The sequence below is a fragment of the Cavia porcellus genome, unplaced genomic scaffold (genome assembly GCF_034190915.1).
Source record: "Cavia porcellus strain 051 isolate PalLab524CR breed Dunkin Hartley unplaced genomic scaffold, mCavPor4.1 scaffold_1, whole genome shotgun sequence".
NCBI classification, from domain to species: Eukaryota; Metazoa; Chordata; class Mammalia; order Rodentia; family Caviidae; genus Cavia; species Cavia porcellus.
In genome coordinates this window covers 194,931,580-194,949,861 of record NW_026947484.1, presented here as the reverse complement: position 1 = coordinate 194,949,861, position 18,282 = coordinate 194,931,580, and the positions used below count along the sequence as shown (strand labels likewise).

General features: G+C 38.8%; 2 pseudogenes; one reads left to right on the top strand and one right to left on the bottom strand.

The window, feature by feature from the left end:
• Positions 1–17,537, top strand: part of LOC100719044 (heat shock protein HSP 90-beta-like) — a 61,451-nt pseudogene extending 43,914 nt beyond the window's left edge.
• Positions 5,790–5,919, bottom strand: LOC111757114 (small nucleolar RNA SNORA2/SNORA34 family; annotated as a pseudogene).
• Positions 17,538–18,282: the final 745 nt, after the last annotated feature.

Below are 18,282 nucleotides of genomic sequence, written 5' to 3'. Positions count from 1 at the left end.
TTATATAGTTTAGAGCATTTGCTTTTCCTCTCTTTTGTACAATGACTATTACACATTTTGGGTTTCATTGCTCCCACGGTTCTTGTTGCTTTTTTGGAAGAGAATAAAACCAAATGTGACATGACAGAACAGAATCAGTCAAGTCAAAAGGATGGACATAATAGGTAATGTACAAACATAATACAAGGTGATCAACAATGGTTACCATAATGCCTCCCGCTATCTCTAATAGAATTGCCTATATCATTAGTTATAATACAATTGAACAAAACAGTAAAGAACAAAACTGACAAAACCAAAACATTGGAGACAATGTAGGTCTTCAAAAGTAGATAAAAGTCAACGAGAATGGGCGTTATAATGAATCTCATTATCTTCATAGCTGATGCCTAAACTTTCGAACCTGATACTATCCAGCATAACAGAATAGGGGAACATCAGTCAAAAACAAGATGGTGAGAGTAATACAGGGCTTCAAATCGAGATAATAGAAAGTCAAAGTGGGCTACTATAATATATCCTGCTATTTTTTCCCTTTAATTAAATGGATAAAAATAAAAAAGTAAATAATGGAGTGGAGATTGAGATAAAAGAGGGCATAACAGTGAAACAGCGCAGATCAAAACATAACCATTTAAGCAGAATAGTGTTTCACCACCAGATAATTCCAACCCAAAAGTAGTTACCATATTGACTCTTTCCTTGAGGTCCTTGAGTACAACTTCGTATACTGTAGCATTAAGTATATCAAAACAATGTAAAACCATTTAAGAGAATGACAGCATTACAGAGTATTTAGAATCGACTAACAGAAAATGAACAATGGTTTCTGTATAATCTCCTTGTCTTTAAAAGGTTTTTGCTCATACTATTGTACATAATAAAATCCAATAAGATACAACCTATTTAGACCATTGGAGACAGAAGAACAAAAGCTAGATGAGACTTCAAAACAAGATGATACTAAATCAGTATTACCTATTAAGATGTCATTTTCTCCAAAATAGCTGTTCCTATCATCCAATCTTCTCTGTCTCATTTCTGTTGAGCTCTTTTTCTGTCAGTAGCTGTCAGTTTGTCTTCTTCATTTTGTTCTCTGCTCCATTCGTTGTGGCCTCCCCGCCACTATTTCTGGGTTCTTTGTATTTTTCTTTTTTTAGAATATCCTGCAATACTTTCTGTAGAGTTGAATTGGTGGTTGCAAATTCCCCCAGTTCCTCTTTATCCTGGAAGCACCTTGTTTTTCCATCAATTTCCAGGGACAGTTGTGCAGGATATCTCAATCTTGGCTGGAGATTATTATCTTTCAAAGCTTGAATTATTTCCCCCCACACTCTTCGTGATTTGATGGTTTGTGCAGAGAAATCTGCTGTAATTCTGATGGGTGTTCCCTTGTAAGTGGTCTGTTTCTTGTCTCTGACAGCTTTTAATATTCTGTTCTTGTATTGAATATCTGGAATTTTTATTATTATATGCCTGGGTGTTGCTCTGTTTGGGTTGTAGGTAGCTGGGGTCCTGTATGCCTCATACATCTGAGTATCTTTACCTTTTGCTAAATTAGGAAAATTCTCCTGGATTATTTCTGTGAGTAGCTTTTGTAGTTCACTTGTTTGTGTCCCTACTTCTTCTTTTATGTTCTTAATCCTTAAGTTATGGCTCCTCTTATCATCTTCTTGTCTTTGTATCATTGCTGTTTGTTTCTTTGTTATTTTTAAGAAGTTTTTCATTTCATTCTCCCATATTACAAGTCTGCCCTCCAGTTCAGATAGTCTGTCCTTAGTTTCTTTCAAGCTGTTATGCCAGTCTTGGATAGACTTCTTAGTTTCTTGGTAGTCCCTTTGAACCTGCTTCACGTACTCTATGCTTTCTCTGTTTTCTCCATCAAACAATTCTCCCCTCTTTTTCTGTTCTTCCATTCCACCATCTGTTTTTTCCTGGGTGGTGCTTAGCATTTCTCTAACTATTCTGCATACTTCTAGCTTCAGGTCATTGATAACTTCATTCCTGAATTGGTCTATGAGGCTCTCTAGATGGCGCTTTATGTCTATTGGTGCGGTGTCCACTATTGCCTGTTTCTCAGAATTGGGGGCCGAGGAGCCTTTCTTGTTGCTGCCTTTTCCCATATTCTCTGTTCCTTATATATGCAAGCCTACATAGGAGGCCCAGCTTCCCTCCCTGTCAGCCACAGCCTGATCGAATTGTGCTGGCTAGATGTTCCGGCCCACCGCAGTGCACCAGGGAGTTACGGACTAGGCAGCCTATGCGGGAGTCACCCCTCCGCGCCACCATCAGGCTCTGGGATCTGGGTTGGGCCAGCCTACTGAGTCCGCCAGCAGCGTCACGCAGGCCAGGCACTTTTCACCAATCCCGTCCGAGAGGGGAATGTGTGGCTGGAGTCGCCACCGCACCCTGCTCCCGCAGGACTGCCCGAGCCCAGAAAGTCCTCCGCTGGAGTCAAACTGTGGTAGAGTGTCAGTTTCTCTCACTCACCTCATCACAAGTCAGTGTACGCCTCCCTGCCTGTCCTGTTTTCGACTCCGTTCGCAGACTCCCGTTCTCAGAGCTTCTGCGCATCTCTCTCCTTGCCGAGCCACTGTAGACACAGTCCCCACGCGGCAGGAAACCCAAATCGCGGCTTCCAATGGTGCGGGGTCCAGCCTCCACACTGAGGCTTTTCTGTTCCTGTTTTAGCACCAGGACTGCATTCCAAGTTGGTTTCTCTCAGCCCAGTTCGTTCCTGAGTCAGCAGAGCATATCTCCACCGGCTTATGTCTCCTTAGTCCGCACCATTCCTGACTTCTGAACCAAGCCTTTCAGAGAGCCTCCAGTAGTTGCTGTTATCTGTCCGCCATGTTCTCCCGGAAGTCCCCTTCTCTGACTTTTGTAAACCTCATTGGTGATTGCTTTGAGCAATAGTTTAACATGTTTTCTTCAACTTGGTAAAATGCTGAAATGTTGTGGATAATTTCATTTCACAACCTATTTGTGTTGAGTTAGCATTTATTTTATCTGGTGTTACATTATCCATCAGCAAGACTGACTACTGATAGGTGAAGACTGACTATTGATAGATGAAGAGAGGCAGGTATTAGCGTTAAGCAGATCCTTGACAGAAAAGGCAAGCGCTTCCAAGCAGATGAGTGAGCATTTTCATGTGAAGATACACTTTGTTTCCCTATTAAACCAAGTAACTATTGTGACTGAGATAATGAACATTTAGATATTGAGGATACCTGTATTATACAACCCTCCTCCTCGGGCCACAGCTGACTGCTTGCAAGATTGACAAAGACCTAACTATGACAATCATTTCACTTTTCTGGGGATTTCAGGTTAAGGCACAGTTACATGTATACAATAGTAATCTCTAACCCTGGGCCTTGCACATGTTAGATACATGCTCTAACCCAGAGTTATACCCCCACCATATCTCTGAACTGTTTTGGCTACACACCCCATCAGTAAAAAAATTTTAATTGCACACTTAAACATGAGTATGCTTTATATATAAATTTATTTTTAAACTATATTAATATAATTTTTAATCTTTTTTGAAAAGTGAATGATGAATGAAAATATATTGAACATTTTACTATATAACTAAAATAAAAACCTTTTAATTCTCTATATAAAAATTATGAATATGATATTTTTTCACTTATTATTCATTGTTTTTAAGAATTGTATTCAATTCTGGGACACAAAAGTTCATGTTCAATGCTGTGTCGATTTAGCCAATAGGTGGTTTCAATGCCTGCTTAGATTAAAACCTAATTCATAATGACAAATAGACTAAAGTAAAAGAATGGATACATCATTGGTCAGGTTTTGAATTTTTTTAATGCCATCCATCAATTACACACTGTTGAATATCTTTAGACATTAGGAAAATGCAAATCAAAACTTAATTGAGATTTCATGTCCCCACAATAAAAATGACTATCATCAAGAATACAAAAACTACAAATGCTGGGAAGAATGAATAAGAAAAGGAACCCTTCTACAGTGTTTTTGGGAGTGTAATTTAATATAACCACTATGGAAATCAGTATGGAGTTTGCCTAAAAAATAAAAATAGAGGGCAAGTGATATAACTCAGCAGCACAGTGCCTGCCTGGCAAGTGCAAGGTCCTGAGTTCAATTCCTGATACCGAAAAAAATAAAAATAAAGCTAACATTTGATCCAACTATACCATTCCTCAGTATATTCCTGGAAGAATTAAAGTCAGAATACTAGAGAGATACTAGCACACTCATGTTTACTACAGTGTGATTCAAAATAGCGAATGGAAATAGCCTAAACTGCCTACCAACAGATGAATGGATGAAGGAAATGCAGTATATACACAATGGAATATTATTCAACCATATAGAAGAATGAAATCAGGTCATTTTCAGGAAAGTGGATGGAACTGGAATTCATTGTATTAAGTGAAGTAGTCCAGACTCAGCCAAATATTACACATTTCCTCTCATGTGAGAAATCTGAAGAAGAAGGGAGAGAGAGGAAAAGAGAAAGAGCACAAATATAAAAGTAGAAAAGAGCCTAATATGGAAGAGGAAGAGCACTGAGGAGGGGAAAGAAAGGGTGAGGCAGTTCATGGGAATATGATCAAAATATGTTAAGTACATGGACAAATTTGCCAAAATGAAATACACTAGTCTATATAACTGATTCACACCATTAATTAATTAATTAACTTTCTTTTAAAAAGCATAGTCATTGAGAGTAATTCAGCTAGGAGAGATGTGTTGTAAGGAAGAAAAGTAAAACAGAAAGAACTATGTCAGACGTACCCATGTTGCTTATAAAAAATAGGAACTACACATAGACTAATAATTAAGAAACTGCTCAGTGAACTACTGTGTCAATGCAATACTATATTCTACATCACTAAAATAATGTCTAAGAATATTCTGATATGACACTAAGGAAGGTTCAGTATGCACTACCTCTTAGAACAAAGAAGCATAGACATTTGCACACACATGAGAATTACAGCTTTGGAGGATACTCAGAAGTCAAAGGCTGAGAGGAAAACAAATCCCAATAATTGCTTGGAATGATGACACATGAGCCATCTTCACAGTGTGCTTTCCAAAGTTTCTTTTATTGTAATTATATTATTCCTATCACTAAATACATGGAAGTAAATAAAGATTATTAAACTAATTTAAAATTTATGGGGCAGGGAAGTTAGCTCAGCAGCATAAGCACCTGCCCAGCAAGCACAAGGCCATGAGTTCAATCCCTACTACAAAAAAAAAACAACCTTATGAATGCACTCCAAAGGTCTTCAGATTTTTCTTTTTTTCTTTTTATTTTAAAGGGGTAAAATTAAACACAACAAAACAAAACAAAATAGGACATAAGAAAGCAATGTAAGAGATACAAATTTCAAAGCTAGACAACCTGAGATCTTCACTGTCTATCATATTGTCTCTTGTTTTCTTCCAAATAGTTGTCCATGTTTTTGCATATAGAGAATTCATACAAAATGCCATAGTATAAAACTGACCTGAACTGAATGAGGAAGGCATTTTAGGTCTTCAGAACCAGACAATAGGGAAGTCACTAATGGCTATCATAAAGTCTCTTGTTCTCTTTAAAATAGCTGTCCATACTTTCATGTACATTGAAGTTCAACAAAACAAAACAGGTAGGGGAGGACAGGTTGCTTGGTTTCCCGGCGTTCCAGGTCCCAGCATGGGGCAGGTCCCAGTAAATGCCAGTGGCTCCCGTCCTGGGCCTCTCACAGCCACTCACCAGGGGTGGAAGGGTTGCTGCAAGCTGTTTCTTTTTAATGAATTGACCATTTCACTGCTCAAGTTCTGAAACGGCCAACAGAAAGACATCTCTTTAGGCTCCTGCTTGAAACCAACAGCATCAGGAAGCTGCTGGTCTTGATTCAGGGCCAGAGGTCTTCAGATTCTTACAGACAGAGGTCACAACAAGAGAGAGAAGTGAGGAGGCTCACAGTAGGGTAGGAACGCTACAAGAGTGGATTGGAGTGAAAGTAGATATATACAATCTGTTCTTTCTACCAGAATTTTACCTGAACATTGAAAGATGTGGTTTAAACAACAGAAACATTTCCTCACAAGAAGAAGCTAGAAGCACAAGATCTATATGTCAATATGATCAGTTTTGTCCTGAGATTTCCCTCCTTGGCCTTCGGATGTCCATTTTCTCTCTGCTCACATTGTCTTCCTCCTCCTCTTGTCAATCCTAAGACTGTCTTCTTTTCTCTCCCTAAAATCATCTCTTCATAAGGACACAAGTCATATATTTTTACCATGATTACTTCTTCAAAAACCTTATCTCCAATATTTTAAAGTACTAGAGATTAGGACTTCATCCTATGAATTTTAAGGTACAATGAAAAGAAAAGTAACCCTGATTTCCAACTTTCAGAGGGCTTGCCATGGCTGACTGGTCATAAGCATGTTTCCTGAAGAAATTCCCACTAGGTTTCATGTTTTTCCCCTCCACAAAATAGGTGGCAGAATGCTGGTGTGAACTATCTTTTTCCAAGTCCCTTTGCCTTAGCTTTTAAAATATTAATAATCCTTTGCTTTAAGTTCAAAAGTTTCCTAATAGATCACTGCACTGTTCAAAGCAAATATTTCAAGTACAGACTTAAAGAAATGATATCCTACCTACAAATTACTCATTGTCAAAAGCATCATCAAAAAGATGTTGAACTTGTAATTTTAAAACATCCACAGTAAAAATCTCAGAGTAAGCTTCCTCCTCTTCCTAGTCTAGTATCATGATTCCCTTTCCACATCTTTGCCAACCCTATAAATTCAATTTTTAGAACTAAATCTATATGTAAATCAAGACATGCCTGCTGCTTGTAATTTCAATCAATAAAACAACAAGCTGCCAAGCGGCTTTCTTAAGTGTTTGGAGGTACAAAAGAACTGCATGGAATCTCTCTGGATTCATGTAAAGCCTATTTTTTATACTAAAAATGTATCAAAAGTTCTAAAGAAAATAAAGAGACAGAGACACTTCAGGAACTTTTCTCCTTTAAAGCTTATGCAAAATAGTACAGAAGTTTTTTAAACTTATCCTTAAAGGGGAAAAGACAAAAAAAAAAAAATTGGCCTGAGGTTTCAAAGGCAAGTTACACAGCTAATATGAGGCACTCTCCAGCACAAACAGCACTCCGAGCTTATGAGTTATTAACTGGGGAAATAAGAGTCTAGCTGGCTAACACTGTAGATTCCAGAGCAAAAGAGTGATCCTTGTGGGCAGGTAAGCTGTAAAGCCGGATGTGGCTGCCCGTGCCCGGAAGGAAGTTCTAAGTATCCTTTCATCAGGAAGAGAGAAAGAAGGGAGAGAGAGTGAAAAGATTTTGCTGTTTTGTTCATGAAAGTAAATGATATATGTCAAAGGATAAGCTTCTCAAAGACTCATAAGCAGAAACAGAGGCAAGAAAGAGACCTTGTTTGCGGAAGAAAATCATAGAGATCAAAACCACTGCCATAATTTCCAAACTCAAAGATCAGGACAATACAGCCTAAAGACTTTGACACAAATAAAACATTCAGAGTCACAGATTCAAGATTACTAAGTAGATCATTATAGTGAAAGTGTATTGGATATTTTTACTTTGTTCAAAGATAGTTAATTGAGGTCATTCATGGACCAAGAGTAGAGAGGACAAAGCCACACCGCAAGCAAGCCCATCTGGGAACCAGCACCATGTGCGGGCCACTGCCAGACTGGAACAGACAGACCCCAGCATCTCTCTGTGAGTCAGTGCCATTTATGAATCAGGGATAACAAGAACCAAGCCACACCAGCAAGCAAGCCCATCTGGGAACCAGCACCATGCGCGGGCTGCCACCAGACTGGGACAGACAGACCTCAACCCAGCACACAGGCTGGCAAACAAGAAATACCCACCCCTCTCCCCACTGCTGTAAGTGACAGGCTTTATCTGGAGAAACACAGGCTGTGATGATAGCTGTGGCGGTGAAATACAATTTGATGCCTCTGGTGCTGTGGTGTTTTACTAACACTGCAGGTCTAGGGCCAGAGGTCTGATCATAGGTGCAGAGGACAGTGGTATGCAGTGTGTCATCTGGGGGGTATCCCCTTCTGAGGGTTGCAGCCATTGTTGATTCCCTGTGGTCTTGTTTTTGAAGTCCTATGTCATTTCCATTGTTTTGCTAGGTTGGGTTTTATTCTCTCTTGTTTTGTTTGATTATGTCAAATCCAATGGTATTTCAAAGATAGCAAGATATATTATGGTAGCAATTTTGGATTTACTACAGGCTTGTTTTGAAGTCCTTTATTGCATTCATTGTTTTGTTTTTATTGTTTCTATTCTATTCTGTTTTGTTTGATTTCTCCCATGTCTGAAGTTATCTGCAGCTATTTTGAAGACATCAAGAGGCATTATGGTAACTATTGTTGATTTCATAATGTTTTGAAGCCCTGTATCTCTTACACTGGTTTGTCTTAATTGGTTTTTTCTGATTGATCCTCCTTAAGACAAAAATCTTTTTAAAAAGCCAGGTGTGGTGGCTCATGCCTGTAATCCCAGCACTTGGGAGGCTGAGGCAGGAGGATCATTGTGAGTTCAAGACCAGCCTGGGCTACAAAGTGAGTTCAAGGCCAGCCTGAACTGCATAGTGAGACCTTGTCTCAAAAAGACAAAAAAAAAAAAAAGATAAGTGATTGGCATAAATGGATTTCAGGCATCACTCCCTTTACACAATTATAATACGTGCATATTTCAATTACCATGGCTTACTTAAACAAAATACCAGTCATCCTGTTATGACTAAGACAAGGATGTCCCCAAAGGCCTCATGCCTTTGGGAAAGTGACTGAATCATGAGGAGGACATACCTGATTTACCATTAGGAACTGGGCTCCCATGAAGAGGTGGGTCACTGGGGGCCTGACCCAGAAGGGGCTATCTCTCTGCTTGCCTCTCCTTTCACTCTGCTCCCTGACTGCCATGAAGTGAGCAGCTTTCCTCTACTATGCCCCCCTGCCATGTCATTCCTGTCATTTCTAAGCAACATTGGACTGTAACCATTACCTAAAATAAGCCTCTCCTGCAAATGGCAGATATTGGGTATTTTGTTCCCGCAGTGAGGAAAATGACCAAGACACAACCTCGAAACAGTCCGAACTGCAGTTACCGCCTTATGCTAACTGTGAGTAATCACACAAAGTACCGATTGCGCTGCTGAACTTCAGTGCACAGATGTAACTAACAAATGGGCCTCATGATCAGCAACTAATCACATCTTTCTTTCAAAATCTGATTGGTCACTCATTTGTTCACCATTCAGACACAGACAATAAAGCACAAAGTTGTTCTTGCCTCCTTGTCCCCACCAATAAACCCATGCACTGTAGTGTCTTTTTTACCCAGGAGTGTACTTTCCACTGTTTTAGTTACCCACTATCAACCAAGGCCCAAAACTATTAAATAAGAAAATCCAGAAATGAGCAATTCATAACTTTTAAATCAAGTTTATTGTAGTATATTACTAAAATAGATATTGTTAGTATCTATTGTGCTTAATTTATAAATTTAAATTCATCACAGGTATATATGTGTAGGAAAATTACAGTATAGTCATGTGCTGCCTAATGCTATTTCAGTCAAAAATGGACCATTTATAATTATAACCCATAAGATAATAATAGACCTGAAAAATTCCTATTGCCTAGTGAAAGAAAATATTGCTGAACAAGAGGCAAGAGAAAAGGAAACTGCAAGAGGAAAATATAAAAATTCACAATAAAAAGCCTAGCTGGCTGGGGATTTAGCTCAGCAGCACAAGCCCCTGCCTGGCAAGTGCAAGGTTATCAGTTCAATCCCCAGTACCAAAAAAAGGGGTGGGCCCAGCTGAAGCTTTTGCAGACCTCAACAATCTCCTTTAAAAATTAGAACATGAGGGCTATAGATGTAGCTTAATGATAGAACACTTGCATCGCATGTGTGAGACCTGTGATTCCCAGCACCACAAAAGGAAGTTTGAACGTAACTCCCAACACAAGAGGTTTCATTACTGGAGAAGAATACTCATGGTGTATCATCTGCTTATGAACAAATTTGTGATTTTTAAAACCATGTAGGCCAATTTTACCTTTCCATAAGCCAGAAGCAGCCATGTGGGACCCAGCAGGAGAAACAAGAAGCCAATTTTCCCTTTCCATGAGCCAGCCAGCATGTGGGCTGGGACACACACACACACACACACACACACACACACACACACACATACAGAAACAAGATAAGCAGCTGGCTAATTCAGAGGAACACAGGCTGAATTGATAGCAACTGAGGAACAAGATTCAGAGGAACACAGGCTGAGCTGATAGCAACTGAGGTACAAAAATAATCTAATGCTTTGTATATATATATTTTTTTGTTTTGTTTTGTTTTTATCGGTACCAGGGATCGAACTCACGACTGCCTGCTTGCAAGGCAGGCACTTACGCCGCTGAGCTAAATCCCCAGCCCCCAACTGCATGTATATTTAAGTGTATAAGATAGATAACCATATTACTGAGTTTTGTTGGATCACTGAACAAAACTGTTTGCACTCTCACTGTTTGAAAGTCCCCTCTATATGCTTTAATTTTGTAACTTGAACAACTATTTATAAGATGACAATATGTAATTAACTAGTGATTTTCTACTGTGTATTTTTTCTGAAATTCTGTATAACTTGTACCCTTTTTCTGTTTTTTTTTTTCTTCTTTTTCTCCTTAAATAAAATTTAAAAATAAAAAAATAATAATCTAATGCTTATATTGTTTGTTTGACTTTGCAGGCCTAAAGGCAGTAGTGTGAGCATCTATTTATAGAATAATAGTATTCAATATAGCAATCATGAGGGATTTCCTTCTGTCTTGTTTTTGAAACCCAATATTGTTCTCACTGGTTTGTTTTTTTCCATATTAATGTTTTGTTTTATTCAATGTTCTGTTTTGATTGGTCTTATTCTGTTCTGTTTTGTTTGATTTTACTGTGTCTGATGGTCTAGGCAACAATATTGAAGATAACAAGAGGCATTATGGTAGCCATTATCAATTTCCTATTATCTTGTTTTGAAGTCCTTTATCATTTTCACTATTTTTCTTTGATTGGCTTTATTTTGTTTGGTTTTATTCTCTTTAAAATAAATTTTTTTTAAAAATTTAGAAACATTCGAACTACACTATTTCTGAAATAATAATATCTCCTCAAGAAAAACCTCAGGCAGGTCTTTAGGGAGATATTTCAGAAGAAGCCATTAACCTCACAGGATGAAACAGCCCCATACACCTAAAGACTTCCCAGTGGGGCAAGATTTAGAGGTGAAAGATAGTGACACTCATGATCCTGACACTGTGTAGACCTGGGCTAATGTGTGTGTTTATATCTCAGTTTTCAACAACAACAGTAACAATAAATTTTAAAGTAGAAAAGAATTAAAATTTGAAAAATAGAAAGAAGCATATAGAATAAGTATATAAAGAAAGGAAATAAGTTTTGGAGAGCTGTACAATGTGTTTGTATTTTAAATTTAATGTTACTACAAAAGATAACAAGCTTTTGAAAATTAAAGTATTTATGAAGTAAAAATATTATAGTAAGCTAAAGTTAATTTATTATTGGAAGAAAATTTTTGTAAATGCAGTGTAGCCTATAAACTGCAGTGCTTACACAGCCCCCAGAATGTGTGATACTACCCCAGGCCTTCACGTCCCCGTGGCACTCACTACTGACTCACCCACAGCAACTACCACTCCTCGTGCATCATTTATGGTGTGTGCTTTACACAGGTATATATCTGTATCTTTTTATTATAAGTTTACTGCACCTTTCCTATGAATGAATATGTTTAAATGCACAAATAGTTTCCCATAGTTATAACTGTCTTTAGTATAGTAACACACTCTATAGTCCTGTGCCCTATGAGCAGTAAGAGTATAGCATATAGCTTAAGTGAATAGTATGATTTACCACCTAACTCTACATATGTAATGCTGTGATGTTCACATACCAACAAAATCACCCAATGACACATATCTCAACATTTATCCCTATGATTCAGTGACACACGATTGTATCTATGGGCTTCCACTGGGAACCTTGGAATGTATCCTCCAATGATAGGAATGGACTACTATCATACCTTTCAAAAGGTTAAATGCAACAAACAAAATTGATAATCTTGAAGATGAAACTAGACTGATGAGAAGATTTGGAAATGGCAATATAAAAGTCAAAATAGGGTGAGAGCTAGCTCTCCAAGAAGCTAGGATATAGAATATATTGACTAAGTTTGAAGACTCTAGGAAAACTAGCTATAATTTAGCTTGAATTGCAATGGGAATAGAAAGTTGTAGATATTAAAAATGTGTGCTTACTTGTACTTTAAATTGAAATCTTCAATAGAAATTAATCACAATCAGTTTGACTAGCTTTCAGTCCAAAGAGTTAGTTTTCACATTGAAAGAAAACAGTAACTGCAGGGAAACTGAAGAAACTTTTACTGCCAGTAAAAGCTGGTTTCATCGTTTTAGATGCTGGCATGAGCTTATTAGTGCTAGGTTAGCAGACAAAATAGTTAATGAAAATAAGAATGAAGTCATGAAATTTGAATCCAAATTCCAAGGGTTAGTTACGCAGGTAGTTATGTTCTCAACTATGAAACTGGATATGACCGAAAATAAGAAGTGAAACTGCAAAACAAAAAATGACAACAGCAGAAATCACTTCAGGTTAAAGAAACTGTCAGAGCTATTTCACAATATTGAAAGTGCAAAGGACAAAAATGTTGAAGGCTGATCCAAAAAGCTTACTGTTACATTTTGCCAAGCCATAAACAGGAACGAAAGAGTGACGAACTTTCAAAGATTATGCTAGCAAAACAAACTATCACAGAAGAACACATATTATCTGATCCAATTTATATGAAATTCTAGAACAGACAAATCTATAGATACAGAAAATAGAAATAGTTGCCTCGGGCTAATGAGGGAACAATGGAAGATGACTGCTAAGTGGTAAGGGGTTTAAACTGTTTCTTTAAAGCTATCATAGGGCTGTCAAACAGCCAGGGTTAAAAGGCCAAGATTCTAAAGAAGAGAGAAGCTCGTAAGATGATCCATTTTTCTGTGCACCTCTTTCCCTCTCAAGACATTAACAGCCCAGAAGTAGGGGATTTAGCTCAGTGATACAAGTGCCTTCCTGGCAAGCATTAGATCATGAGTTTGATGCCCAGTACAAAAAAAAGAAAAATTAACGATCTTGAGATGGAAGGTTTTACTGTGAATCCAGGCAGAGTGGACCCTCTGAGACCAAGAAGCCACAGGAAATACAGAAACTGGAATCTGCAAAGCAGCTTGAACTCAAAAAGCCAAAATTCCTATGGTGGGGAAACCAAGACAGAGCCTAAAACCTAATCTTCTAGCAAGCCAAAACAAAAAAAGAGAAAAATGCAAATTACAAATAATGGGAACAAAAAGGTAAACTCACAACAGAGCCTGAAAACAGCAAAGACTTCCTAATGGCATATTAAACAACTTTATATTATACATTTGAAAATTTAATACCCCTAGAAAAAACACAAGTTACAAAAACTGGTACAGGAAAATCAAAAAATATGATTAGTACTTTAATTATTAATGAAATAATCTATCATTTAAAATCGTTCCACAAAGCTGTCTCCAGTCCAATTGGTTTCACTCATGAATTCTTCCAATTAAAGAAGAAATACCAATACTAAGAAAATTACTTTCAAAAAGATAACCTACAAATAAGTGAATCTATCAAGTTTATCAAATGTCAATATACAACAAAAATAAAATACCAAAATAAACTATAAGAAAACTGGCGAGGATTTAGTTCAGCAGCTCAAGTATTTGCCTGATAAGAATGAGGTCATGAGTTTGATCCCCAATGACAAAAAAAAACTATCAGAAAATGAAATTTGAAAAATGATACAATGGACTCTCTCATCTGCTCTTTCCCCAATAAGTTTAGATTTTACCTTTGTGTAATTGCTTGATATTGAATTTATACACTGGAATCAAAGGAGAAGACCTATACTTAAACACCTGGACTTTATCCAATGAACAATCTGTGACTTGTTTACATATATATACTTTAAGAATAGTTCACCTAGTATTTGGCTACCAGAAAGCCCAACATCCCAGAGGCTGGGTGTCTAGCGGGCCTCCCTGAGTTCCAGAGGAAGCGAAAATCCAGTGGAAAGCCTGGATCCAACCCACAAGCTCATCCTCTAGTTTATTTTCAAGGGGTACTGGTCTTATAAGAAAATCTTCCTCTGGCCTGGCTGGTGCACTTTCTAGAACAGCGGACAAGGGGTGAGGGCCTAACCCTACCCCTAAGGCCCTCTCAGAGACAGAACTTCAGCAGAACCTATACTAAAGACTTTAACTCTTTCCTTCCTACTACCACTGCACTACTACAGCAATAACGGTGTGGAAAATGATTGTAGCAGTATAAAAAGGATTACTGATGCCCTTAACACTGTTGAGCATATAATTATCAATCTAAAAGACCCCTAAAACCCACAAATAGAAGTGGGTTGTGACCATGAACAGAATTAACAGAGAAAAATGCCCAATACAAATGTAAATGTTCTTTATGCCTGTGAAAAGTATTTACCTGGGATGGAAATAAAAGTTGAGTTACTTACTTTTTGTCAAATGGGTTAGCAGAGATTTTTTAAAATAAATGTTTTCCAAAACAGTAGAATAGTGATAGGTGTGTATTCATAGGTCTTCAAATCTACAGAAGCTGAACAGATAAGAAAGAGACCCTGACAGGCTGATTCTAACCTAAATACTACTTTGTAAGAGCTGTGAGGATGGGAGTGACTATGTCCTAACTCCCCTCATGTCTAAACAACTGAAACAGCCTTTGCTGGAGATAAGTACTGCCCTCCAGCGACAGCACATATGAAGATTAGGCTCTTCCTTTATGCTGTGACCTGATTTTTCTGTCATGACTCAGGAATGACCTTAAGAGAGAACTAAATTGACTGGCAAACTATATTCAAAAGAAGAGTTTGAAAAGAACACATTTCAGCATTTGAGTTTGACAGTCTACTCCTAATATACCCATCCAGTATACACACACACTCTACATACACTCCCACACATGTACATTACTTGAGTATTTTCTTCCCTTCATTTTAAAGAAAAATATAGTATGCTTCTTTTAATTCTCTCTTTTCTATTTGGCCAATTTCCCCTTTCTGTCAGCTAATTTTCCTCTGTATGACTCTCAGATACCCCAAATGATTTGTATCCTTGGCTTTGTTCTCTTTCAGGCTTATACCTTCTTATAAGACTCTCAGACCCTGCTACTGCTGCAAAATTTCTATCTTTATCCTGTCAGCTTCCAAATCCATATCTCCAACCCAGTGTGAACTAACCTCATAAGTCAATCTTTCTTGCATTCACTTCAAATTTACACATACGAAATGAAACATTCCTTTCTTACCCCAGCCCTCCAATGTTTTAGTCTTTCATTCAGCAAACTGTTACTAAGCACCAGGCATTATTGGTCACTCTTACTCCAAGCTAGACCCTTGAGCATCAACCTTCAGTCTTCTCCATCCTTTGCCTACTCAGATCAACTCTGTGCTCTAACTTAGGTCTCTTAGATTCAGCCCGTTTATTCACCTCCACAAAGCCCAAGGACTCATCATTCCCCACCAGAATGCCTGTGGCAACCTCTTATGCATTTCTCTGCCAATAAAGTCAGCCCACTTTCCACATATTTGGCTGAATTATCTTCCTAAAAAGTAAATTGGGTCATGTCACCCATCTTCTTAAAAATAATCCTAGTCCATAGTAATGATGAAATCTGTGTACTGGACACTTCATGTATCTTTGCACACCCTGAAGGTGGCCTTACCTCTGATGTAAACATGGTGGCCAGTGTTACCCAGGTCCAGCCTACACAGTCTGATAGCTATTTGGCACTCTCATTCTGTCCCAGGGCTTCTCTGACACCTCTAGTGGACATTCCCATGTGTGTAACTCAGAAGTGTGAGAGATCTAGTGTCCTTGAGAGAAACCCTTGTCCAGAGTGGGAGGAAGCCAGCCAATGAATGACCTTCCCCTTTCTTCCCTCATGGATGTTCTAAGAGAGATTTGATGAAGCATCTTGTAAGACAAGACTGGTAAGGGTAAGAAAAAGAAAGCCAGGAAGATTAGGAAAACTTGACCAAAAGGAACTGAACAAGACCAAGCTCATTTGGACCAGAAACCCTGAGGACATCACTCAGGAGGGTTATGGAGAATTCTACAACCTCATCAGTGACTGGCAGTGAAGCACTTCTCTGTGGAAGGTCAACTGGAATTCAGGCCACTGCTATTCCTCTCTCACAGGCTCCCTTTGACCTCTTTGAGGGCAAGGAAAAAGACAAGATCAAACTTTTTGTCCATTACACATTCACCAACGATGGCTGTGATGAGTTGATCCCCAAGTACCTAAACTTTATCCATGATGAGGTCAGTTTGAAGGACCTGCTCCTGAACATCTCCCAAGAAATGCCCCATCACAAGACCTTGAAAGTCATTCCCAAAAACATAGCTAAGACATGCCTTGAGCTCTTCTCTGAGTTTGCATAAGACAAAGAGAACATAAGAAATCCTATGAGGCATTCTCAAAAAATCTAAAGCTTGCAATCCCTAAGGAGTCCACTAACAGGTGACACTTTTCAGAACCACTGTGATAACACACCTCTCACTCTGAAGACAAGATGATGTCCCAGTCTGAGTATATGTCTTGCATGAAGGGTACATAGAAGTTCACCTACTAGATCACTGTGAAAGCAAGAAGCAGGTGGCCAATCCTACATTTGTGGAGCATGTGCAGAAATGGGGTTTCAAGGTGGGGTACATAACTGGGCCTATCAATGAACACTGTATGCAGTAGGTCAAGGAGCTCAACAGGAAAAACTTAGTGTCTGTGACCAAGGAAGACTTGGAACTGCTCATGGACTAGGTGGACAATAAGATGAAGAGAGCAAGATGAAGTTTGAGAATCTCTACAAACTCATGAAGCAAATCTTGGATAAGAAAGCTGAGAAGGTTACAATCTCCAGTAGACTTATGTCTTCACCTTGCTGCATTGTGACAGCATCTATGGCTGGATGGCCAGTATGGAGTAGACCATGAGTTACCAGGCTCTCCATGACAACTCTACATGGGTCACACAATGGTCAAAAAACACCTGGTGACCAACCCATGTGAAGGTGCTGCAACAGAAAGCCAAAGCTGAAAAAAATGACAAAAGAAATGCCACAGACCCAGGGGTGCTGATGTTTGAGACTGCCATGCTCTGTTCTGGCTTCTCCCTGGAGGACCCTCAGGCCCACTCAAACTGCATCTACCACATGAGCAAGCCTGGCCTGGGTACTGGCGCAGACAAAGTGACTGCAGAGGAGCCCAGTGCTGCTGTTCCTGACAAAATCTCTTTCCCGTTTAGGGAGCTAAGGATGTATTTCATATGGAAGAAGCAGATTAGAAGCTTTTGTTCCTGGGAACCTGTGCCATCTGTTTAATGTCCCCATTACTCCCCAGTAGCCTGAGTGGCCCTGTCCTACCTCGATCATTCTGCTGATGTCTAGTGGTTTTCTCCTCTCTTGTCCTGTATCTATAACAGAAAGCAAAGGCCTCAAGTCACTTTCCCTTCATAATTTGGCAGCAAGTTTGGATGTTGTATATGTGGTATCATTTTTTGTGTATTTTGTTCTGAAATTAAAGTTTATGAAATTGAAAATATTAAGCCAAATAATTGCAGAATCAGAATGGCTTATATGATATAGCTGACTTATATCTAGATATCTCCCAGGAGCTTCATACACTCATAGGCAAGGTAATTAGACAATGGCTGGGTTATGGGGATTAACAACTGACGAGCTGGTAGGAGGCAGTTGGGAGAGGCAGGTCACTGGCATATCTCCTTCTGGGCCCTCTCCTCACTCCTTGGTTTCTGTCTGCCATGCTCTGTGCCATGCCATCCTGACTTGGAACCAGCTTCTCTCTGGGTAGGTGACAGGTGCTTTGTCCAGAGAGGAAAAAACTGACTATGATAAACATGGTAGGGTTTTGTTACTGTCGTTTTTAAATGTGCTCAGAGCACCTTCCTCCATTTTTTAAACAATTATCTGTTTCAACAAGGGAAATGACATAGGTAGGACAGCTTCAACAAGTGAGTGAGAGCACTTGACCCAAGCATCAAAGGACATTTGCCCTATTAATATAACAGA